The sequence below is a fragment of the Hyperolius riggenbachi genome, chromosome 3, assembly GCF_040937935.1.
Source record: "Hyperolius riggenbachi isolate aHypRig1 chromosome 3, aHypRig1.pri, whole genome shotgun sequence".
Taxonomy (NCBI): domain Eukaryota; kingdom Metazoa; phylum Chordata; class Amphibia; order Anura; family Hyperoliidae; genus Hyperolius; species Hyperolius riggenbachi.
In genome coordinates this window covers 500,049,976-500,076,484 of record NC_090648.1, presented here as the reverse complement: position 1 = coordinate 500,076,484, position 26,509 = coordinate 500,049,976, and the positions used below count along the sequence as shown (strand labels likewise).

General features: G+C 44.9%; 1 protein-coding gene across 6 annotated transcripts in view; it reads right to left on the bottom strand.

The window, feature by feature from the left end:
- SGCD (sarcoglycan delta) overlaps positions 1–26,509 on the bottom strand; it is a 1,036,820-nt gene that overhangs the window by 340,711 nt on the left and 669,600 nt on the right. Inside the window, exon 1 of one of the 6 annotated variants that reach the window (XM_068278309.1) lies at positions 23,511–23,697. The exons of the other annotated variants lie outside the window; for them this stretch is intronic. The gene's annotated coding sequence lies outside the window, so the exon portion shown is untranslated. Of the gene's footprint in view, positions 1–23,510; positions 23,698–26,509 lie in introns of those variants that run through there. 6 annotated transcript variants of the gene reach the window in all.

The window sequence follows — 26,509 nt, the reverse complement described above, 5'->3', positions numbered from 1 at the left end:
TGTCTTGTGGAATTGCCCACTCTTAGCGGAACTGTGGAGTACAGTGGAGACATGGATCAGGGAAATGACGAACAGACCCATGACATATGACCCCCAGACATACTTACTTAATTCGAATGACTGGAGCATGAGGGCTTATAAAGGCTCGGTGGTGAGACATATACTAAATGCTACAAAAACAGTTATAGTAAGAAAATGGGGCACCACAGAACCCCCCACACTTAAAGAATTAATTAAAGAATTAGACACAATCTATGACCTAGAGCGAACAGTGTACACACTACAAGACCGTGAGGAGAAGTTCTCCAAGACATGGAATATATGGCTAGTTTTCCGGTACTCTGATGAATTCATAAGACAATATATCTCATAGTCAATGGGGAACACTCTTGAGATACCCCTGGTGTTAAGACATCATACAATAATTGAGACTAATGAATATCTCTAGATGAAAATACGCTGGGAACCATAGACCTAGTTACTTTGTTAATTTGTTACTTGGTTTACTTTTATATGGAAGCAAAACTTAGAGCTATTCTAGATAAAAACAATGAGCGAATGGTTTACCTATGGACTGGGAGCAATCATACGAAGGTGGATATTTAGCCAAATGCCTCAATAACTAACACTTAATAACTATATGTTAATGGACTAGGCGGACTATGCTTGTTCCCAGATCATGATGTTTTAAAATCATAAAGGAACTGCAATGGATGTAACACTGTGGTTGTATTATAGATATAAGCTCTTCTACTGTAAACTAATATCATTGCATTCCTTTTGTATGCCTTTATTGATGCTCCAATAAAAGTATTTGAAAAAAAGAACTGGTACTATATGTATACTTTTAACTCATCATGCCATGTGTCACTTCAGGTTCACTTTAAGTGTAACCAAGGTGACATGAGGAGATTATACCAAGCATACAACTAACTAGGCTTTGTTCCTTTTTTTCTGTTTCTGTCTGAAGGAGTTAACAATTCAGGTACACAAGTGACAGTTTCTCTCTAGCTGGACTATAGCATAGCCCTCACTGATAAGGAATTCCAGACATAAAACCCTTGCCTGTCAGAGAACAGCTTCTAAGTGCAGGGGATGTTCATAGCTTTAGGACCATATGCAATTCACTTTTTCACTTAAGTTTTCTCCTAGGTGATAATTTTAAACTTGTAATAAAATGCCTTTTAAGCCACCAGAAAGCAAGAAAATACTCAAAACAATTCGACAGTACTTTTTCACCTACTTTTTGGTACTTTTTTAGTTGAAAAGTGCTGAAAAGTTATTTTATTATAAATCAAAGATGAAAAATGATCTCTCAGGTGATAAATGAATTGCATATGGCCCTTTAGCTCTGGGGCACGAACACTGTCCGAAAGACTGTCATTCAGCTGAGACAATACGACATTAAACTTCCTTTTTAGCTTTTAAAAAAGAAAATAATACTGTGGGATCCTCCCCCCCCCCCACACACACACACAAAAATATATATATTAATAATTAATTTTCAGGAAGATAGATACAATTGTTAATCTCAGTTTTATTTTCACCTTTGGTTTCCTTTAAATAAGGCATTGCGTTTTATATACCATGTGCATACAGAAACATATGTGTGTATCCCCCAGAGACCCAAATAGGCACCAGGCTTGTATGGCTTCATGGCAAGATAAACAGGCCTAATTACACATAAAAACAAGGAACACCAAGAGCCCCAATAGTGTAATATGTACTGGTAAATGGTTACTAGATAGAGTAAATGTTAATACTTACAAACCAGGGTTACCATTAGGCAACCACTGTAAAGGCAGGTGGGGAGATTTTCCTGACCCCACTCAGGAATAAGAAGTCGCTCTCTGTAGATGAGAAAAAGGGGGTTCCACCCTCCACCCAGGGCGGACTCAATATTATGCAGGAGAACAGAGGCGCCAAGAGGATAAAAGGAAGCTAAATGATCTTAAAAACCAGATTCTTGGTAAATAGAGGAGGTAGTGGTGGACTTACCTCCTCCAAGTAGACACACGACGACTGTAGTAAAGACAGTCAATATATTTTATTTATGAACTCCAAATATGCAACACGTTTCACAGGTTTGATCCCGCTTCATCAAGCAATAACAACGGAGCAATAGCATATGTGGTCAGTAGAAGAGCCAGGCACCTCTGTCTAGGCCTAATTACACATTCAACCATCCAATAGTGTTGCAGAACTGAACAAGAGGACCTGTTCTATTAGTATTGTGCATAAGGTTTTAAAAAAAAGAAAATGGGGGAGGGTTTATTTTTGTAGCCTTTTATTGCTTAAATGTGATGTTGTAATATTACACCACATGCAATTAACTTTTATTGCCTACGTTTTTTCCTCGGTGATATTTTTGCACCTTGCTATAAAATGCCTCTTAAAGGGACTCAGAGCTGAAACATTAAAAAGATTTTATACATACCTGGTGCTCCCTCCAGCCCCATCCGCCTCGATAGCTCCCACACCGCCGTCCTCCGCTGCCCGCAGCTTCGGGAACCGGGTCTCGTCACTGACGTCAGTCGCGGCCAGCTACACAGGAGAAGTGCACCCTCTACGTATCTCTCCAGTGGCTGCAGGTGTGTCTACGCAAACAGCGCACTTCTCTTACGCCAGACTGGCTCCGACTGATGTCAGTGACGGGACCCGGTTCCCGAAGCTGCGGGCAGCGGAGGACCGCGGCGTGGGAGCGATCCGAGTGGAGGGGGCTGGAGGAAGCCCCAGGTATGTATAAACATTTTTTAATGTATCAGCTCTGGTACACTTTAAACCCCCAGGAAGCAAGAAAACACTCAAAATAAATTTGATAGTACTTTTTCACCAACTTTTGGGTACTTTTTTAAATGTAAAATGCTGAAAAGTTGCTTTTTTAGAGAAGATGAAGATTATCTCCTAGGAGAAAACTCAGGTGAAAAAGTTGCATATGGGCCTGGGTCTCTGGGGGGTATGGCTAATATACCGTGAGTGCCAAAGCCCTGTTAGCAAGGTTTCTGCGTCAGCTGGTGTGCGAGTACCGGCCCTCGCTGTAAGTGCACATGCAGTGCTCCAGTATTTGAGATGCGCCATTAATACACCCGTGTTTATTTTCTGTAGCCTAGCACAGCTCAAGCTAAATATGACCCTGAACATCAGAACATGTTGGCCCCGTGACATTTAAAGCCGCCAGTCGCACAAGAGAGCGGATCGTATTGCAAAGGCCTGACACAGGGGAGACTGAGGTTTAGTGATCGCACAAGAGTAACACATGCCGCAGAATAGGATTTGAAAACGGACCTAGACTAAAAACTGATCATGCTTGCTCAAAAATTAAAGTGGGATACAACTCAGCAAGACTGTGTCCTTTGCTCTAAAGTGGATCTGAGATAAACTCATTGCATAATTGTGCTCCTTTCATATAGTTTATAGGGCATTCCTCAAGCCAAATACTTTTTTTGTTTTAATACTCTAATTCCCTATAAACTAAACAAGCCTCGCCCACAGCTCAAAGTGCCTTGGCACCGTAGCAAGGGCTTATGGGAGCTCAGTCTGGGCAGGAGGCGGTTACTAGCCATTGATTTCAGAGGCAGAGGGGAGGAGGGAGGAGGAGAGGGGACTGTATTTACACACAGGCAAACATCGCACTGTGGGAGCCTTGTTGCATTGTGGGAAATAACAGCTGTTTACAGCAGTTTCCAACTGTCTAAAAAGCAAGCAGCTTCTTCCTCCACTGACATCACCTCCCAGCAGTAAAAATGTCACCATGTGATAAACGTCAGAATGTAAATCAGGGAGACGAAAGATTTTCAAATGGGCAAACACTGATTAAATCATTTATACATCATTATTGTAAAAATTTCTCTTCCTCTTTAAGACAAATGTTTCTGCTGGGTTGCATCTTTACTGTTTCTCTGTGATGGCAAAAGTGACATAACTCCTGCCCCCTTTTCTTTTTTTCAACCCAGCTCAGTGTTAATTTTCCCTCCTTAGGCCCCATTCACACTAGAGCGTTTTGCCGGCAATTTCAGCAAAACGCTCAAACGCTAGCGCTTTTGAAAGCGCTAGTGTAATAAACCCCTATGGGCCCGTTCTTACTTGGGCGATTTGCGCTAATCGCCCTAAATCGCGAAGCGCAAATGCATAGCCTGCACCATTTTCAGTCGATTTCCCGGCGATCGCGTTTCAGTGCTATAGAAGCGCTAAACGTGATTGCGGAAAAATCGCCGCAGTGTTTAGTGATTTTTCCGCAAAAAAAAAAAATCACTCACGCAAAACGCCGGCGGTAAACGTCGGCGTTTTGCGCTTTCATGTGTGAATGGGCCCTCACTGCCACAGCAAACATCACCATGAGGCTTGCGTCACTCTGTAAACTCTTCAAAGGGAGGGGGGGGAGGGATTCAATTACATTCTGATCATTTAGTCCATATAGTATCCAAAATAGGAAGCTTTCTGTTGCATGCTGACATAAGCTTGTTACTGCAGCTTTAAAGAGAACCCGAGGTGGGTTTGAAGAATATTATCTGCATACAGAGGCTGGATCTGCCTATACAGCCCAGCCTCTGTTGCTATCCCAAACCCCACTAAGGTCCCCCTGCACTCTGCAATCCCTCATAAATCACAGCCACGCTGCTGACAAACAGCTGGTCAGAGCTGGCTGTGTTTATCTCTATAGTGTCAGTCTGCTGCTCTCCCCGCCTCCTGCAGAACTCCAGTCCCCGCCTGCATCCCTTCCCTCCCTGCTGATTGGAGGGAAGGGGCGGGGGCAGGGACCAGAGCTATGCAGGAGGCGGGGGAGCAGCTGAGACTGACACTACAGATGTAAACACAGCCTGACAGCACGGCTGTGATTTATGAGGGATTGCAGAGTGCAGGGGGACCTTAGGGGGGTTTGGGATAGCAACAGAGGCTGGGCTGTATAGGCAGATCCAGCCTCTGTATGCAGATAACATTCTTTAAACACACCTCGGGTTCTCTTTAAAAAAACAAACAAACAAACAAACAAAAAACTTCCTACAGTCCAACTGGCACTGCACACTTTCTGCAGTTAGACAAAGTAACCCAAACCAGTTAAAAAAAGAAAAAAGAAAAAAAGGTTTACATACATTTTGGCGGCACTAAGTATGTTTTGGCAATTTGTTTAATTTTGGATGTTGCAACCTCTCTCAGGGCCCATTAACACTAGAAGCGCTTTTCTGAGTATTTTGCGATTGATTAGCGGCTTTTAAAATCACTCCCATTCACTTTCATTAAAATCGCGGTGGAAAAATTGCCGCAATTTTCACGTACGCAATCGCGAAATCACATTTTTCCACTATTTTTACCGCAAATTTTAATGAAAGTGAATAGGAGCGATTTTAAAACATGCCAATCAATCGCAAAACGCTCAGAAAAGCTTCTAGTGTGAATGGCCCCTTAGGGCTTGTTCACACTGCAGGCGTTTTCGTTTGTTTTTTTTTACACACGGGCAATTTTTTAAATCGCCCACCAAACGATTGTGCAATGAATGTCTGTGAGAAGGTTCATATCAGCGCGGGTCGTGCGCCGTCCATTCAGTAAAGCGGTGCGTGGACCATTTTTGAGGCGACTCCGCCTCAATAGAAAGTATAGGAGCAACGCAAAACGCTCACAAAATCGCTTTGTGTAGCGATTGCGTTAGCATTTTTAAGAATAAATGCATTGTATTTATTCTGTTCCAGGTCAAAGAGTTCCCTTCCTGACTTGCGTCAGGAAGTGAATTACAAAACCGCTCAGAAAAAATGCTTAGGAAACCGCTAAGCACAAAAACGAATCGCCCACCCAAGCGCCGGGAATTGGAAAAAAAAAAAAGGCTCAAAAACAGCCTAACGTGGACGAACGCAATGTGAACAAGACTATCATGCAGTTTAGTGCTTTCACTCCTTTGTTCCAGAACTCAAGTTGGACTTTGTAGACCACTGAGAGTATTAGGTGGGCAGATTTCTAGTTAAAGGGGCACTACAGCGAAAAATTTAAAAATTTAAAATCTGTGCAAACATATACAAATAAGAAGTACGTTTTTTCCCAGAGTAAAATGAGCCATAAATTACTTTTCTGCTATGTTGCTGTCACTTACAGTAGGTAGTAGAAATCTGACAGAAGTGGCAGGTTTTGGACTAGTCCATCTCTTCATGGGGGGATTCTCAGGGATATATTTATTTTCAAAAGCACTTAGTGAATGGCAGTTACTCTGTCCAACTGCCAAAAAACTGTGTAGCGAGCAGGGAAACTGGCCATTGTTTAAATCATTTTTAGGGAATATCTTTATAAAGAAAAAAAGCCTTGCTGAGAATCTCCTATGAAGAGATGGACTAGTCCAAAGCCTGTCACTTCTGTCAGATATCTACTACCTACTGTAAGTGACAGCAACATAGGAGAAAAGTAATTTATGGCTCATTTTACTCTGGAAAAAGCGTACTTTTTATTGGTTTATGTTTGCACATATTTAAAATTTTACAATTTTTCGCCTTAGTGCCCCTCTAATTCAGAATTTTCAGACTGCATCCCACTTAACAATGAATATACTCTTCTTTCAAACAGAACAGAAAAAAACAAACAAACAAATAAACAAGATCCATCACAATAGGTAGCAAAAAAACAAACAAACACTTATAAAATATAAAACACAACATGGGAGCATTGCATTCATATTCAATGCCATTCAGAGGCGGTATTACACTTTAATCTACCGAGGCATTTATCATTTTTTTTCCTTTAATATCAAATTCCTTTTCCCAACGCCCTGTTGTTTCGCCGTGACTTAATAATGCAGAATAGAAAACAGGATTGACTGTTGCCTACTGTCATTCAGACAAAGCCGTATATAGACAAAAACATCTCTGTATTAATAAATAAAGCAGGATGAGGACCGCTAAACAGGAACAAAAGAAACATGGCTTTACTTAGCGACTGTCAGAAACCGCCGCCACGCTATAAACATGGGTTTATTAAAGAAACGGAGGCGAGGTCTTTATTTGCTGCATTGTCTACGGAGATATCCAGCTATCCGCTCTCGTTTTTATATAAGATGAATTTCACCTCCGTTCCAAACTCAGTTCATAACGTGTAATAAATAGATATTTCTCCCCCGCATCGTGTCCATTGGAGATTAACGCGAAACCTATATCCAGAGTGACAACGTCAATACTTAACTCAGGATAATCAAGCGGCTCCTCATATATTTGGAGAAATAGAGATATTGTTAGTGAATTAGTCTCGCGATGAGTACACAAAATAAATCAATTTGGATCCAGATGGGCAGAAAAAAAAGCATCTCTTTCTGAATAACCATTCAATTTAGCATCTTTAGCCGAATAATTATTCAGTTTTATGTAGAAGAAATCAATTCTGAGCTATATGAGCAGCTTCGCTTGAATTGAACGCGGTCTTACGCGATCTATGCGAGGGAACAGGCGGGGGAGGTCAGCAATCCATTACAAGGGCAGGAGGGTTTATTGTAAAAAAAAAAAAAATATTCATGGAAATATAATGGCAACAGGCCATTGTCAAAAACAGACAATATTTGATGCCAAACTCAGTGCGGATGTGAAGAAATATCATGTGAAATAGCAACACATTTATTAAACAATATGTTGTTGTTTTTTTCTACGTTTTAGGCCCGGTGCACACCAAAACCCGCTAGCAGATCCGCAAAATGCTAGCAGATTTTGAAACGCTTTTTCTTATTTTTCTGTAGCGTTTCAGCTAGCATTTTGCGGTTTTGTGTAGCGGTTTTGGTGTAGTAGATTTCATGTATTGTTACAGTAAAGCTGTTACTGAACAGCTTCTGTAACAAAAACGCCTGTAAAACCGCTCTGATCTAGCGTTTTTCAGAGCGGTTTGCGTTTTTCCTATACTTAACATTGAGGCAGAAACGCATCCGCAATCCAAAAAATGCCTCACCCCGTGAGTATGCGTTTCTGCAAAACGCCTCCCACTCTGGTGTGCACCACCCCATTGAGATACATTGACCAAGCGGATCCGCAGCCACAAGCGGCTGCAGAAACGATGAAAAAGCCGCTCGGTGTGCACCAGCCCTGAATGCAGATAGAACTTGCTTTTATTATTACTGTATATACTCGACTACAAGTCTAGAAATGTAGGTCTGACTCACTAAGTAAAAGTATAGGGGTCGACTTATACACGAGTCACGGGCAACACTGAGCACACTGAGTAATGTGTGTGCTAATAGTGACATCCCATTTGCAGCAATTTGCCCTGTGGTAAGTGATACTTTTGAGGAAAGGAAATGTCAAGAAAACACAGATGTGAAAGTCCTGGCCACAACAATTAACAAGGAAAGAGGCGGGGGGGGGGGGGGGGGGGGGATACTGGGCTGCAGGAAGGGGAGTGAATAATTGCTGCACTTGGGGGCCTGGAGGAGTTATTGGCTACACTTAAAGGGAACCTTAATTGAGAGGGATATGGATGTTTCCTTTTAAATAATACCAGTTGATTGTCAGTCCCATTGATCGCTCTGGCTGCAGTAGTGGCTGATTCACACACCTGAAACAAGCATGCAGCTAATCCAGGCAATTGGACTCCTGGAGAGGCTCAAAGAGCGATCTGCACAGAGCGACCTGATCTGCTGCATGCTTGCTGAGGGGGTGTGGCTAAAAGTATTAGAGACACAGGATCAGCAGGAGAGTCAGGCAACTGGTATTATTTTAAAAGGAAAAATCCCCATCCTAGATAGTTTACACAGCAAATCTTGCTGCAAACCGCTTCAACGGAATATGATTATTTATTCCTGTGATACAATGACAGCAGCCATGTTTTGTTTGTTACATTACACACAGGCAAGCTGATAGCATCTCCAGCCCTCAGCCTGTGACAAATTCAGTCCCCTCTCCTCCTCCCTCCTCCCCTCTGCCTATGAAATCTCTGGCTAGTAACCTCCTCCTCTTCCTGCCCAGACTGAGCTCCCATAAGCCCTTGCTACAGTGCCAAGGCACTCTGAAAGAGATGTGGGCAAGGCTTGTTTAGTTTATAGGGAAGTAGAGAATTAAAACAAAACAAAAAAAGTATTTGGCTTGAGGAATGCCCTATAAACTATATGTAAGGCACACAATTATGCAATGAGTAAAAGTTTATCTCGGATCCTCTTTAAAGGAGTACTGTAGCATACTGCGGCAGCACAGTACACTCCAGGTGACGTCAGCGGGAGAGAGGACGGCGCGGTGAGGGCCACGCAGGTGCAGTGACTTGCGACATTTAAGTTGCAAATTCTGGAAGTGAGCCGGTGGCGGGGACTGGAGGATCGTTTTATCCCGGGGAGGCACAGGGCATCTGCAGGGGGCCGTAAGAAGCCCCAGGTAAGTTAAAAAAAATGTTTTATATAACTTTACAGTACTCCTTTAAGGGGCAGGAGGGGTTAATGGCTGCAATACTGTATGCAGTGCAGTCATTAACCCCTCCTGGGCCCCAAGTGCAGCCATTAACTTTGCTGGGTAGTCTTATACTTGAGTCAATGAAAAACTCCAGCTTAAGAGGGTCAAATATTGGAGCCGACTTATACACGGGGTCGACTTATATTTAACTATATACAGGTATTAGCATCACATACCCCAAGGCACTGTACAAAAGAAAATACATGGTACCTGGAGGGATAATAATTTATCTCACATTACTTATTATTCATCTCAAGTATAGCGATATAGTATATAATTCATGAATTAAGGCAGATAAGGAGAGGTGACAGGTAAGGGTGTCATCTCGGACCCAGCAGTGCAGACCTGACCCAATCAAATGGAGGAAGGCTGGAGCTGGACAGCATGCCGTTCCACACAGAAATCCACAGAAAAGTCCACTCCACAGCCAATTCTACAACACGTAACTTCTTTATTAAAACGTGTTTAAAAGCAAATATGCCAACAAACCAACAAATGTTGATTCAGCTAATTCCTCTAATAAATAGCTGTACAGTTTATTGTAAGCTTTTGAAACTTTAAAGTTTCTTCTTCAAAACTACTGCACAGGCCCAGAATGCTCCTGGCAAAGGGAGCGGGGCGTGGGCATGTGTGAGGAAGGGAAACTTGGCCAAGCTACCGGGCTGTCCAGCAGGGGACAGGAACCACCCAGGGAGACTGTGAGGGACCAAGCAGCCTCAAGGGGGCTTAAGGAAGCCCCAGGTAAATAGGGAATCTGAGACTTCTTTGGTCTCAGGTTCCCCTTAAAGTGAACCAGAGATGAAGCACCCTATTTTACCATATATATCAGTGGGAACATTAGAGAAAACACCTATCCTGCTCTCTGCTTCATCCTTCACTGCTCAGCCTGCTTGTTATCAGCCCTGATAAAATCCCTGACTGAGCATTCAGTCTGGCTTTGCTCAGGAATTATTATAGCGGAGTCTGTCTTCGCTCATGCATTTTCAAGCCCAAGCCTGCCCCCTTCTGGCTCTGCTATAATGACTCAGCTATGATTCCTGAGCAAAGCCAGACTGATTGCTCAGACGGGGATTTTATCAGGGCTGCTAAGAAGCAGGCTGACCAGTGAAGGTTAAAACAGTGAGCAGGGTAGGTGTTTACTCTAATGTTCCCACTGATATGTATGGTAAAATACATGAGGGTGCTTGTCTCTGGTTCACTTTAAGCCTGAGAAATGTTCTCTTCACAAAAAAGCACCAGAAGGAAATAAGAGCAGACAGAACATCCGAAAATACAAAACATTATATGTAATAAATTGTTTTGTTTCAAATTGAAGGCAAGACTGAAATTCTGGAAAAGGTTAGTAAGGTCAACAAATGTTAAGAATACCCCCATAACTTCAGTTCCCAAAGCATGTTGCTTAGGGGTAATATTTGATTCCTTTCTCTCATTTATTCCTCACATTCACTCCCTGACCAGCTCCTGTCATCTCCAACTCAAAAACATCTCACATCCGACTTTTTCTCACTCAGGACACAACTTAAATGTTAATATATGCTCTTGTAATATCTTGGTTGGACTATTGTAATATACTACTTTGTGGCTTGCCTACTAACATAATGGCACCGCTCCAATCTGTACTGAACTTGGCTGCTCGACTCACTAATTTCTCTTCTCTCTGTCAAGCTGGATAGCATACTTTTAAGGGCTCTGCCTCTAACATAGGTGACCTGGGTTCAAATCTCAGATCTTCCTATGCAGTAAGCCAGTGCCTATTTAGTAGCATTTCTTGGGCCAGACTCCCTAAGACTCCTACCACCTACTGAGTGCGCTCCAGTGGCTGCCTCGCAAGTACTTTGAATACGACAGGAGAAAATCGCTATACAAATACTAGAATTATTATTATTAACCTCTTCATTGACTGATTCAATTAGCGAAAGGATCCATTTTATACTCTTAAAGAGGAACTTCAGACTAAACAAACATACTGTCATTAAGTTACGTTAGTTATGTTAATTAAAATAGATAGGTAATATAATCTCTTACCCACACTGTTTTAAAAGAACAGGCAAATGTTTGATTTCATGATGGCAGCCATCTTTTTGGTTGAAAGGAGGTGACAGGGAGCATGAGAAATAGTTCCAACTGTCCTGAGCACCTCTCCCAGTTGCTAGGCAACGTGAATAACAACATAGGAAATCCCATCATGCTCTGCACAGCATCAGGGAAAAAAAGCCCGGGCTTTTTTTCTTTGATAGGTGGAGCTTAGCTAAAAATGCAGCTAAAAATAATGCTTTGGTAAGAAAAAAAAAGTTCTGATGTGAAACTGTTAAACACCAAGCCTTTTCAGTTCTGCTGAGTAGATTTTTAGTCCGGAGGTTCACTTTAACTGTAACCTACAAAGCTCTCCACAATCTCTGCCCTGTACATCTCCTCACTAGTTTCTAGAGACAATCCCAACCAGAATCTCATATCTGCACACAACCTTCTTCTGTCCTCACATTCACATATACAATGTTTCTCACGTGCTTCATCCCTCCTCTGGAATCTCCATCCAAAACACATCCGTCACTCTCCCACCTTTGAAATCTTTAAGCACTCCCTCAAAACTCACTTCTTCCAACAGGCTTACGCTCTACCTTAGGCCGTTCCACTTCAAACTCTGGCCAAATTGTACTCTTTACTAAATATAACCTAAAAACACACTAGTTCTAGGTATACATATAGTACACTAGTTAGTGATGGTCAAGTAGATGCAAATAACTTTGAGTTGATGCAAATATATGCAAATTTATGCAACTTGAAAATGAACAAAACAAATTTCACATCAGCAGGATTTGATTGGTTCATTTTCAAGCTGCATAAAGTTGCATCAAATTTGCATTAACTCGAAGCTATTTGCATCTACTTGACCATCACTAATACTAGTCCCCCCCTCTTGATTCCCCCTCATTCGTTTAGATTGTAAGCTGGCAAGGGCAGGGCTCTCTCACCCTTTTGTGTTTTGGAATTTGCTATACATGTTCCTTAATGTCACATTTGTCACTGTAATTACTCTATCTACCAACTCCGTATTATGTACCAGACCAGTGTCTCTATTATATGTATACTAATGTCTGTATACCGTAATTATATACCCTATGTTTGTTTTTTAACAGTTGAAATTGTATTGATTTTTAAGAAAAAAAAAGGTAACAGCATAGTGTGCATACAGTGACAGTAACTTGACATCACAGTATATTGTAGTACAGCATAAGTATTATAATTGACAGGTATCAATCATCATTACCATGTAATCGGCGCGTGGCCATTGGACTGTTGTGTATGAAAATATAGTACACAATGCTGCAAGAAGGTAGAGGGAAAGGGAAAAGGGAATTAACCTTGACTGCCTCTGCCCCGGGCCCTAGAGTGACCATATTTTTGTGGGTCCAACCTGGGCGAAAAGTGGGAAGGAGTGAGGAGCACGCAGCGGCGAAGACTGGGGGAGGGGGGCTGCGGCGCACGCAGCGCGCCGCGCCGAAAAAATGGGCGTGGCCATGACATTGTATGGGCGGAGCTAACGTAATGATTTAACAGCGAGGCATAAGAAAGCAGTGTTTACGCCATGATGTGGACAAACGAGACTTTGTATCATGGGTGTGCAGAAACTGTGTGATGCTAATAGTATACCGTAACCACAAAGCAGCAAACATAGCCATCTATGACCATTAAATAATAAATGCAGTAACAGTTACCCCGGACACCAGAAAATAAACGCAATAGGCAACATGTCAGTATAAAATAAATGCAATGCGGGCAAACATGTCAGTACAAAATAAACGCAATGCGGGCAACATGTCAGTACAAAATAAACGCACTGCGGGCAAACATTTCACCAGAAAAGAAACGCACTGCGGCCAAACATTTCACCAGAAAAGAAACGCACTGCGGCCAAACATTTCACCAGAAAAGAAACGCACTGCGGGCAAACATTTCACCAGAAAAGAAACGCACTGCGGCCAAACATTTCACCAGAAAAGAAACGCAATGCGGGCAAACATTTCGCCAGAAAAGAAACGCACTGCGGGCAAACATTTCGCCAGAAAAGAAACGCAATGCGGGCAAACATTTCACCAGAAAAGAAACGCACTGCGGGCAAACATTTCACCAGAAAAGAAACGCACTGCGGCCAAACATTTCACCAGAAAAGAAACGCAATGCGGCAAACATTTCGCCAGAAAAGAAACGCACTGCGGGCAAACATTTCGCCAGAAAAGAAACGCACTGCAGGCAAACATTTCGCCAGAAAAGAAACAATGCGGGCAAACAATAACATTTCACTAGAAAAGAAACAATGCGGGCAAACATTTCACCAGAAAAGAAACAATGCGGGCAAACATTTCACCAGAAAAGAAACAATGCGGGCAAACATTTCACCTGGAAAAGAAACAATGCGGGCAAACATTTCACCAGAAAAGAAACAATGCGGGCAAACATTTCACCTGGAAAAGAAACAATGCGGGCAAACATTTCACCAGAAAAGAAACAATGCGGGCAAACATTTCACCTGGAAAAGAAACAATGCGGGCAAACATTTCACCAGAAAAGAAACAATGCGGGCAAACATTTCACCTGGAAAAGAAACAATGCGGGCAAACATTTCACCTGGAAAAGAAACAATGCGGGCAAACATTTCACCAGAAAAGAAACAATGCGGGCAAACATTTCACCTGGAAAAGAAACAATGCGGGCAAACATTTCACCTGGAAAAGAAACAATGCGGGCAAACATTTCACCTGGAAAAGAAACAATGCGGGCAAACATTTCACCAGAAAAGAAACAATGCGGGCAAACATTTCACCTGGAAAAGAAACAATGCGGGCAAACATTTCACCTGGAAAAGAAACAATGCGGGCAAACATTTCACCTGGAAAAGAAAGCATTTACTCACCTGGCAGAAGTGTCCGGCCTCTGGCGCGCTGCTCCGTCCCGGGACCGTCTTCCTCCTCCTGCTCTTCTTTCCCGCGCTGACAGGGCTACGGCAAGATGGCGCCCGAAGCCCTGTACTAGTTACACAAATAGGTCTCCAGTACAGGGCTTCGGCAGCCATCTTGCCGTAGCCCTGCTCGCCTGCCGGTGTCGGAAACAGACACCGGAAGAGGAGGCTGGAGCGGGGCTGCGGGCAATGAACTGGCACGGCGTCTATAGACGCCGCTGCCAGTTCATTGAGGAGAGAGTGGCCAGAGTCCCGAGGCCGGGACGTCCCGCTGCTGAAAGCGGGACGTTTCCCGGGACCTCATTAAGCCTGGGACAGCGGACCCCGAATCCGGGACGTGTCCCGGGCAATCCGGGACGTCTGGTCACTCTACCCGGGCCCACAAGTCCCCACCCCCGATTTTAATCTTACAAAGGGATTCAATCCAAAATAGGTATGAAGTTAGAATTTGTAGCATATTTACCCCATGTTTGTTTCTTACTTTGTACAGCACCATGGAATATGTTGGCATTTATAAATTAATAATGATAATAATAAAGGTTCAGGCCTAGGGTGGCTGCTTCCCAAGGGGTCCTGGGCAGAGTACATTTGAAATCGGCGCCGGTAGACTTGGGCGCAGGATACAGCCGGTATATGGCTGATCCTGCTGCTGCACAAATCCCAGCCACGTTAATTACTATTCCCCCTCCAGGCCGCCATGGATAGTGGGGGAATGAAATAATTCAGCTTCCAGCATTATTGAGATTTTTAAGCAACTTCAGCTCCGTCTTCTGACAGCGCCGACGTTCCTCACTGAGCGCCGCTATAGACCGATTCCCATTACAGTCTATGGTGGCGCCGAAAAGCACTGCTCCATCCTGGGCATGGGAGAGCGGTTGCTGCATATGAAACAGGAAGCAACAAACAGAAAGAGGAGATAGCAAATGTGGAGATGATCACAATCTGCTAATTACGATTTCACAACATTTTGTGTACATTTTCACAATTACGGCCTTATGTAATTACGATTTGGACATCCAATTTATTTTGTGTAATCCAGTTGTAATTTTGCCTACTTTTTGCATAATTTTGTGCCGATTTTAGCTGTTAATAGCAAAGGGTCTCGTATACATGCTATCACTACCAAAATTGTAAGGTATATTACAGAAAATAGTAGGAATCAGTCAAAAAGACCTTGTAGTTTTCAAGAAAATAGATTTTAAAATATAGAAAGGAGAATGTTTTTTTTTAACTCCAAAAAAGTACAATTTAACCACTTGCCGACCGCACACTTATACCGTGCGTCGGCAAAGTGGCAGCTGCAGGACCAGCGACGCAGTACTGCATCGCCAGCTGCAGGCTGATTAATCAGGAAGCAGCCGCTCGCGCGAGCGGCTGCTTCCTGTCAAATCACGGCGGGGGGCTCCGTGAATAGCCTGCGGGCCGCCGATGGCGGCTCGCAGGCTAAATGTAAACACAAGCGGAAATAATCCGCTTTGTTTACATTGTACGGCGCTGCTGCGCAGCAGCGCCGTAAGGCAGATCGGCGATCCCCGGCCAATCAGCGGCCGGGGATCGCCGCCATGTGACAGGGGACGTCCTGTCACAGGCTGCACAGGACGGATAGCGTCCTCCTGTGCAGCCTTGATCACCGGGGGACAGGTAGGAGAGGGAGGGGGGTGAATGTCGCCGCGGAGGGGGGCTTTGAGGTGCCCCCCCCGGCAGCCACACGCAGGCAGGAGAGATCGGGCCCCCCCAGTACATCATCCCCCTAGTGGGGAAAAAAGGGGGGTGATCTGATCTCTCTGCCTGCACCCTGATCTGTGCTGGGGGCTGTAGAGCCCACCCAGCACAGATCACATAATACAATGCTGGTCCTTAAGGGGGGGTAAAGGGTGGGTCCTCAAGTGGTTAAAAACCATTTTCCTTTGCATTGTTTTTAAATCGTGTTTCTCAAAAACTAGTCTTTTTGAATTTTTTTTTTTTTTTACTTTTTTTGACAGTATTCCCCTTAACATACCTAACAATTTTGGTGTCGATAGCGTGTATGGAGGATTTGTTGTTAAAGGACTTGCGAGGCCAAAATCCGGCCCCCAAATGTAAAAAAAGTTATCTACCTGTATGACTTTCTAAGGCACGGAGGACGCCGTCCGCGCCCTCCGTGCCGTTCCGCCGGGTCCCCGCCTCTCAATACGACCCCGAATGGCTCCCGACCCCACGGCCAGGGTCGGGCTCTGCTGCCTGTATAAAGATGGCCGCCGACCCTGGCCGCGGCTGCGCACTCCGCATGGCCGCTACTGCGGCTGCGCAGCACTAGGGCCAACCCCCCGATCCACGCAACAGGCTGTTTCCTGTAGCGTGGATCGGGGGGTTGGCCCTAGTGCTGCGCAGCCGCAGTAGCGGCCATGCGGAGTGCGCAGCCGCGGCCAGGGTCGGCGGCCATCTGTATACAGGCAGCAGAGCCCGACCCTGGCTGTGGGGTCGGGAGCCATTCGGGGTCGTATTGAGAGGCGGGGACCCGGCGGAACGGCACGGAGGGCGCGGACGGCGTCCTCCGTGCCTTAGAAAGTCATACAGGTAGATAACTTTTTTTACATTTGGGGGCCGGATTTTGGCCTCGGAAGTCCTTTAAGAGCTAAATTTGGCACAAACTTACGTGAAAATGACGCAAAATTGCTAAATTACGATTCCTGATTACATTTACATGCAAATTGAATTACGATTATTGCCAAAATTTCACATTACGATTTTGCATCATCATTGCGAATTACAATGCAAAATTACGATTATGTGAAATTTGTGCTCATCACTGGAAGCGACACATGGAAGACAGGGAACTGCTGCCTGGTGCAGCTGTACAGGAAAGAGATCCATAGAAGAAAAACATAATATTATAATAAAATAATAATAATTACATTCCTTTTACCAGCTTGGCCTAAGGCCTCTTTCACAGTGAGACGTTAAAGTCACACGTTAGAAAATGTCTCACCGCAGACTAACGCACAGCAATACAAAGTCTGTGCAACATTCACAGTGCACACATTGCGTTTGTGTGTAACGTGTAGCGTTATTAGAAAGTGCTGCATGCTGTGTGTTATATACGTTATTAGCTGCGTTGAACTGTTTGCACATGCTCAGTAGGGATGGCCCTGCTGAGGAGAACTCATGGAGAAGCATGTGATCAGTTTGATCAGCCGATACATTTGTAAGGTTCTGATTTGCTAGTACTGATCATGTGCTAAACCAGGAAGTCATCACAGCCAATCAGGACCTTACAAATCTATCAGCTGACCAAACTGATCACATGCTTCTCCACGAGTTCTCCTAATCAGGGCCATCCCTAATGCTCAGTAATGACCTGGAAGCATACTTTTCATTGCCTGTAAGCTCTACTCTATGCGCCGATAACGGGGCATTAAGTTGCGTTGTGAGTTTTTGGGACGTTGCTTTGTTAGTTTGCGTTGCGACTTTAACGTCCCATCATAACGCAACGTCCCACTGTGAAAGTAGCCTCAATCTGTTTTGGAACCTGGTCAGAGAAGGGTTAAAGTGGACCTGAACTCTTGCACAGGACAGAAGGAAAACAGAGATAGGCACCCTGTATGCATTTAGAGAGAAGAGCCTGTCTAATTCCCTCTCATTTGTGTCTAATCACAAGTTGTAATTTGATCCCTCAGTTGTGTTAGCTGACTGCCAGGGCAGAGAGCTCATTTGTAAACACAGGGGGCTCGATTCACAAAAGGGTGCTAACTCAGTTAGCGCGCCCAAAGCATTTATTGATCGATGCTCGGTGCGCGCGAAACGTCACACCGGGTGCGACTAACGTCACACCGGGTGCGACTATAACGTCACACCGGGTGCGCAGTTTTAGGGGCACCCAGTGCAACATTATAGTTGCACCCGGTGCAACGTTTTGTGCGCACCGCTAAACTTTGCGTGCGCAAAAAATTAGCGCGTGCAAAGTCTCTTTAGGCGTGCTAAGGGGCCTTTCACAGGCGTGCTAACACTTAGCACCCTTTTGTGAATTAAGCCCAGGATGTTAACAATATATCTGCTTCCATGAAAGCAGTAAGTAGACACACTTCAGATGTATTGCATGATTTGTATCAGCTGTAACGGAGAATGTTTTTCTTTAAAGATTATTATGCTGTTGAGTATCTTTTAGAGCAGAGAGAAGTTCTGAGTTCAGGTCTGCTGTTGGCCTCAATCTGTTTTGGAAACTGGTCAGAGAAGGGTTAAGTCTTCCTGCAGGGACATTGTGGGGAGACCACACAGAGAGCTGCTGGCCATGTGCTCCCTGTTCACTGGGTGCTCCAGCAGGTCACACTTCTGTTATTATACTGTACACTTCTCTGGGTGATCACCGCAACACAGCGGCAAACATTCATGTATTCTGAGAAAATTACCCTACTGTCAGTCCATGTCTGATCCGCACAGGGCTGGCCCAGCAAAACACAGAATCATAGGAGATGGTGCAGCTTCAGTGGATGATTAAATGATCTGCAGCCAATGCTGAGATCACCCTGCACCTGTTACAGCTAATCCTTCACTTATACACTTGGTTTTAATTTAGATTTTAGAAACTGGAGAAATGGGAATAAGCATGGTGGGTGGGGACTTCCAAAACTCGAGGATGGACAGGAATAAACTCGAGGATTGTCAGGGATAAATGCGAGATGTCGGAGGACTCGGTCCTGGGAGATCACGTCTGGGCGGACAGAATCTATCAGCACGCAATACATAGCACTTCTATCTCACAATGCTGGGGTGCAAACCTCAGCTACGACACTTTCTGCATGGAGTTTGCATGTTCCTCCTGTGTCTGTGTGGATTTCCTCTAAGCACTCCAGTTTCCTCCCAAATTATAACAATACTAGGGACCTTAGCCTGTTTAATAACGGCCTCTAGGTCTATCACTGCCGCCACCACCGTCTGCGCTCACACGCCACGCAAACCAACCCGGCCAGCCCCCTGGCTGTCCTGCTCCCGTTCCAACAATGGCTGTCCCTGCAGCACATGCGCAGTAGCGCAAACGCAGTGACACACACACACTGATTTGGGACGCAAGGACACAGATTTTATTAGGAAGGATTGTGATTTGTTAATTGGTCCCTCTGAAATTAGCCTAGTAAGGACCTTATGTTATTACAATCAGGGCTGTGGAGTCGGAGTCGGAGTCGTGGAGTCGGAGTCGTGGAGTCGGGCAATTTTGGGTGCCTGGAGTCGGAGTCGGAGTCGGGAAAAAATGCACCGACTCCGACTCCGACTCCTAATGAATTTGTAACTGTAATTAAAATAGAAAATATGATAAAATGTTCTATTTCTCAGATAATAGTCATTAAAAATAATGTATATATACAGTAAAAGCTGTGCTTTGTCTACAAAAATGAAATGAACCAATCAAAATTAGTTACTTGTGCTGCTTCAATAAAGCAGTCCCCGTATTTTTAAGGTCAGATATACATATCTGATTGTGACTGTATATATGATGTGCACACAGGAATCTCTTATATATACTAAATAACATCTATGCTGTAAGAATAAAGCCTGATGTGTAGTTGTGTCACTAATAGAGATGGTCAACGAGATGGAAATAATTCCGCATTGATGCTGATTTATGCAAATGTACGCACTCCCTTTGCTGATGAAATCAAATAATTTGATATGTTATTAAAATTTGGTTTGGTGACTACAAATTAAAGGGTAACTGAGACGGATGAAAAGTAAAGTTTTATACATACCTGGGGCTTCCTCCAGCCCCCTTCAGGCTAATCAGTCCCTCGCTGTCCTCCACCACCCGAATCTTCTGCTATGAGTCCTGGTAATTCAGCCAGTCAGCGCAGTCCGGCCGCATGTCGCTCCCACAGCCAGGAACATTCTGCACCTGCGCAATAGTGCTGCACAGGTGTAGCATGCTCCTGGCGGCGGAGTGTGTACATGCGCACTACGCCTGACTGGCTCAAGTACCTGGACTCATAGCAGAAGATCCAGGTGGTGGAGGAGTACAACGAGGGACTGATTATCCTGAAGGCGGCTGGAGGAAGCCCCAGGTATGTATAAAACTTTAATTTCATCTGTCTCAGGTTTACTTTGTTACACAGTAGTACTATACTCTACATATGCACTCCCCACAGAGCTGCAGGGAATCCACTGAGAATGCTGTGCACATTGAATACAGAGGTGTTGTCTGTTTACAATCTCCTCATTCCCCTGCAGAGTACCTGCACATCATTCTTACATGTACCCACACTTACATTGCCTAGGGCCTGATAGATGTTCTTTGTTCCGGTTTGTACCTTTTACAAGTACTCTTACCAAGGACTAGTTTTAGTCTAAAGGGAATAAATATAGTAGTCTACATATCCTTCTCACTTCAGTTGTCTTGTAAAATTCCTAAGCGTTGGCAGTTAAGAGACGAATTTCATGTTACATACTTTTAATCAACAAAATTGTAATATGCAAATTAGAGGAGTCGGAGTCGTGGAGTCGGAGTCGGAGTCGGTGGAATCCTAAACTGAGGAGTCGGAGTCGGTGGATTTTTGGACCGACTCCACAGCCCTGATTACAATGACAGGTAAGCTCCTCTGAGGACAGTCAGTGACATGACTATGTACTCTGTAACGTGCTGCAGAAGATGTCAGTGCCATATAAATACATAATAAAATGGTAGGACATTAGACTATGACTATGGTAGGATTAGATTGTGAGCTCTTCTGAGGACAGTCAGTGACATGACTATATACTCTGTAATGTGCTGCAGAAGAGGTCAGTGCCATATAAATACATAATAATATGGGAGGACATTAGACTATGACTGTGGTAGGATTAGAATGTGAACTCCTCTGAGGACAGTCAGTGACATGACTGTGTACTCTGTAACGTGCTGTACAGGTTAGCGTTAAGCATTACAGAGAGTTTCTTTACTGTTGGGTGTCAGAAAAGGGTTAATGATAATGGGGAAGTTGGGATAAGACGTCAGGAAGGAGTTAACATTAAGAGGGCAGATTAGTTTGCCATAAGGAGAGATACCATGCTGGGGATCAGTTACAGCCAGATGATTGACAGGGAGGAATGACGAAACCGCAAACACAAGCAGCATCACATAGCCCAAGTGCCAAAATCAAGTGCACCAAAACCAAACACAGCCAACTTTTAAAGCAGATCCGAGATGAAAAACTAACTATAACAAGTAACTTGTCTATATATCTTATCTATATATATATATATATATATATATATATATATATATATATATATATATATATATAAAGTTTAGATAGTTTACACAGCAAATCTAGCTGCAAACAGCTTCAACAGTATATGATTATTTATTCCTGTGATACAATGACAGCAGCCATGTTTTGTTTGTCACATTACACACAGGCAAGCTGATCTGCAACTCCAGTCCTCAGCCTGTGACAAATTCAGTCCCCTCTCCTCCTCCCTCCACCTCTGAAATCTCTGGCTATTAACACCTCCTCCTCCTCCTCCTCCTGCCCAGACTGAGCTCCCATAAGCCCTTGCTACAGTGCCAAGGCACTCTGAAGCTGTGGGCAATGCTTGTTTAGTTTATAGGGAATTAGAGTATTAAAACAAAACAGAAAAAGTATTTGGCTTGAGGAATGCCCTATAAACTATATGAAAGGAACACAATTATGCAATGAGTAAAAGTTTATCTCGGATCCACTTTGAGACTTATCCCTTTCCCTAGAAATTAGGGACAGAGTGTTTAAACGCAGGACTCTTCCTGAATCCAAAAGAGAAATGTTTGTGACGTCACACACGCACTCAGGTTACTCTGACAACCACGTGGACGCACCGCGTATGGATGGAGGACAGTGGCTGGAGCCTGCGGCAGACGCACACAGGTAATGTATGGTGCACTGAACACAGGAAAGGGGGGGGGGGGGCACATTGAATATTAGGAGGGACAGCATTGGACTGGTGAGGTGGCAGCTGCGGGGTTACAAGGCCGCTTCTGGATCAATTTCAGCATGATATATTTTGGGTGTGTGTGGCCAGGTAACAGATCTCTCTCTGATCAGGTTCAATCTTAGATCTGTCTCTTGGTCGATCTGTCCATACATCTTCTGATGTATAGGCACCTTTAGGCTTTGTTCAGCGATTCTCGATTTTTTGCACGTTCCCCCCCGGTGCTCCACTGCACACTACGTTTTTGTGTATAGCGCTTTTCAAAGTGCTTTTGCAGAGCGATTTGTTTTTTCACTTCCTGAGGCAAGTCAGGAAGTGAACTCTTTGACCCGGAAAAGAATAAATACAATGTATTTATTTATAAAAGCCCAAACGCAATTGCTGGACAAAGCGATTTGTGAGCTTTTTGTGTTTTTCCTATACCTTCCATTGTAGCAAAATCGTCCCGAAAATGGTACGTGCAGCGCTTTGCTGACCGGAAAGTGGACACAATGTGCTGATATGAACTGTCCCATAAGGATTCATTGCACTAGCGATTTTTCAGGGCATTTTTAAAAATCGACGGCGCTAAAAAAAACAAAAACCGCAAAATGCCCTAGGAATAAGCCCTCAAGGAGAGTTAAATTGAGAGTTAATAATGTGAGATAACTCAACAGAAAAGCTTTGTAAATAAGCCCTGAAGTTTGAAATCCTGCGACTGTTCCAGAAATCAGGGGTACATTTTCCACACACGGGATATCTGGGTGCTCTACGACACACAGGACTGATTCCAGAAGTTAAGGATAAAAGTTTGAGGACTCTGTATAGTTCCCAGAAATCAGGGACAAAGTGTTTAAATCTCAGGACTGCTGTGAAAAATCAGGGGTTCACTTTCCGTACAAAACGGTTCTGACCCAGTTAGTATAATGCCTGCAGGAGAAACTCAACGTTTCGAAAAGCCTCCAATTAACCATGTACAGTTAGTCATTAAAGGTATTACCCAAATCAACGTTTGTTGGTTTGATGTCTGCAGAAGTTATGGACAAAGTTTGAAAAACTCTGTTCTGTTCCCGGAAATGTAAATCTCAGGACTGCTGTGAGAAATCAGGGGGAAGATAAGCTGGAGGAGTCCAGCAGCCTGCCTATAATGCACACCACAAACATGCTATACATACTGTGTTATACATAGAATAACAGCCAGGCTGAGGCGGCTGAGCCCTGCTATATTAGTTTAGATTCCTACAAAGCTTCCGCATATATTTAGATCTTACCTTTCAGTGTCCGGACATAAACAAACACCCCGCCAACACAGCCGAGGAGCGAATCCCCCAACTACTCCCTACACCCCTGCGGCAAGGCCCGAGCTCTGAAGCCTGCTCTGTCTGCCTCACATTTTCCAGTTACAAACTCTCAGCCAAGACCCTGCCCAGCCCCAAAGAATGTCCTCCTCTATTGAAGGCTGACGGCCTGTGTGTGAGGGAATCACTGCCTGTGCTCCCAGCTTCCTGACATGAAGTGGGAACACATGCTTCACATTACACGGCTTCCTCTCCTGCCTTGTGATAGCCCAGAGGGCTGCTGGAAAGCTAACCGGCATCAAAGAAGATAAAATACAATACATAACTGCTCAAAACAAATCCAAAGAGCAACAAGTTATACTGTATACACACCAGGGGGGATCGTAAAGTTTCAATTATCTTCCAGAAGTCATAGCTCCTATCAGTAAGGGCCCGGAGCTGTAGCGGGTGGAATGTCCAGGGCCCAGCATGATGGGGTAACCTTTTCCCCTGGCAGTGGTGGGGTTAATTTATGGGAAGGGGTCGGCCCGGTTGGCTTTTTGGTTCAAGGTCAGAGGGCTCTCTGATGTTACCAAGGATTTCAGGGTTCGGCAGGCGTTAAGAGGCTACCGGTCTAGGCGTCTGGTGAAGTTTGAGTTATTGGGGAGATTGTTGGAGGTACTGCCGGGTTTGTGTTCTTCTGGGTATGAGAGTGTTTTTTTTTTTTAGAACTGAGTTTGTGCTTGCCTTTTTCGGGGCCCTCAGAATAGGGGAGCTGGTGAGCCGCAATAAGTCAGGAGTGGGAGGCATCCTCGTTAAGCATGTTACAATTCTTAACGATTCAGTGGTCATTCATTTGCAACATTCCAAGACTGATCAGGTGGGTAAGGGTCATACCATTACACTCTTTCCGATTGGCGGGCCGTTATGCCCGCATACCAACATTGCTTGGTTTCTGGCAGCCTGGCCCTCCCAGGCGCCAGTGTTTTTGTCGCTCCAGGACAGTACCCCGATGTCTAGGTTTCAGTTTGTGGCGATATTTCGCAAGTGTTTGAGTTCCCTCGGTCTTCCCTCTTCCGAGTTTGCCTCCCACTCCTTTAGAATTGGGGCAGCCACAGAGGCGTCACGTTGGGGATTAAGTGAAGGGGTTATCAAGCGGATTGGGCGCTCGGAATCCATGCTTTATAAGTCATACATTAGGCCGCATCTAGTTTAGGCGTAGGGTTGTGTTAACAGGAGCCATTGCTGTCAGTCCGTTCTCCGGTTATCGTTTGGATTGTCGGGCACTCCTATGTTAGTAGGGGTGCCAGGGCTGATGTTAGGCCCGAAGGTCGGCAATTGGGTTTTCCTAGGGACCAGGTACGTATCCAATGGCTAGGTTTCCCTGGAATGGTCTGGCCCGGCCTATTAACAGAACTGCATCGGCTGGCTAGGTTGGACAGAGCTCGACATCCTTGTATTACACGTTGGGGGAAATTATCTGGCCACTAGGTCCACCAGAGTCATTATTAAGGAAATCAAGTTTGATTTCCTTAGGATTAGTTCCCTTTTTCCTGAGACCATTGTGGTGTGGTTGGATGTGGTGGCACGGGAGTATTGGAGGCTGGCAAACTCAGTTCGCAAGGTGAATAAGGCAAGGATTAAATTGAATAAGGAGGTGGCGAGATTTTTTATCAGGAACATTAGGCACATTGAGTTAGAGGAGGAAACTGGTCTATTTCTTTAAAGGGACGGTGTGCATCTCAACGACATTGGCACCGACCTATGGGCTCTAGGTATTAAGGATGGGATACAGAGAGCTTTGAGGTTGGGGGCCTCGAGGGCATAAGGGATCATACCCTTTCGTGGTGGAGGGGTAGAAGGGTGATCCAGAGGTCGGTTACTTGTGTAAGTGCATTTGTCGCTGGGCAAATCCGGTTGGATGAGGTTAAGGCAAGAAAAGACGACTATGGGGCATGCAGTTGTCCCCGAGCCGGTGTGCGTGGCTGGGGGCTGGTTACAAGGCTGCATGTCACACCGGTGTTTTTGTGTATTCCATTCGGTACCTCCGGACCCCTGTACCCCAGCTCTCTGTGGAAGTTTGAGATGGTTATTTATTGTATCTTTCATTATGTTTTGGTTTATTGTTAATTTTGGCTGAATAAAGATGGACTGCTTTGGCCTTAAATTAATCCAACGCCAAGTAGTCCGTGTATTAATTTTAGTATGGTTAAGTAAGGGGTTTGGGGGGGGTGAGTTAAGGGCAAGTAGGCTCTACCATCATCATGTCCAAGGGCGTAGGGCCCGTGGTCGCAGCGGTCGCCTTGGCGACCGGGCCCGGCTCCTGAGGAGGCGGGGGAGGGGCCCGGGGGGCCCATCTCCGTTTGCAGGGCCATGCGCCCGTTCGCGCTGGTAGGAGGGAGCCGCAGCCGCGGGGAGGGCAGCCCGACCTCTTCCTCCCTTCCTCTCCCCGGGCCCCCCCCTCAGATGCAGAGTAAGCGGCTAACGGAAGCGCTATAGGCAGAACTCACCTCCCTGCGTTCCACTCGCCGCTGATCTCCTCTCTGGCTGGCTCTGCATAGATGCTTACACACGCAGCTTCCGGCTAAACAGGAAGCTGCGTGTGTAAGCATCTTTGCAGAGCCAGCCAGAGAGGAGATCAGCGGCGATTGGAACCAGGGACGGAGGTGAGTTCTGCCTATAGCGCTTCCGTTAGCCGCTTACTCTGCATCTGAGGGGGGGCCCCGGGGAGAGGAAGGGAGGGAGAGGTCGGGCTGCCCTCCCCGCGGCTGCGGCCCCCCCTCCATTATGGGGACAGGCAGCTACCTAATCTATCCTGGGGGGCAGCTACCTAATCTATCCTGGGGGGCAGCTACCTAATCTATCCTGGGGGCAGCTACCTAATCTATCCTGGGGGGCACCTACCTAATCTAACCTAATCCTGGGGGGCAGCTACCTAATCTAACCTATACTGGGGGGCACCTACCTAATCTATCCTGGGGGCAGCTACCTAA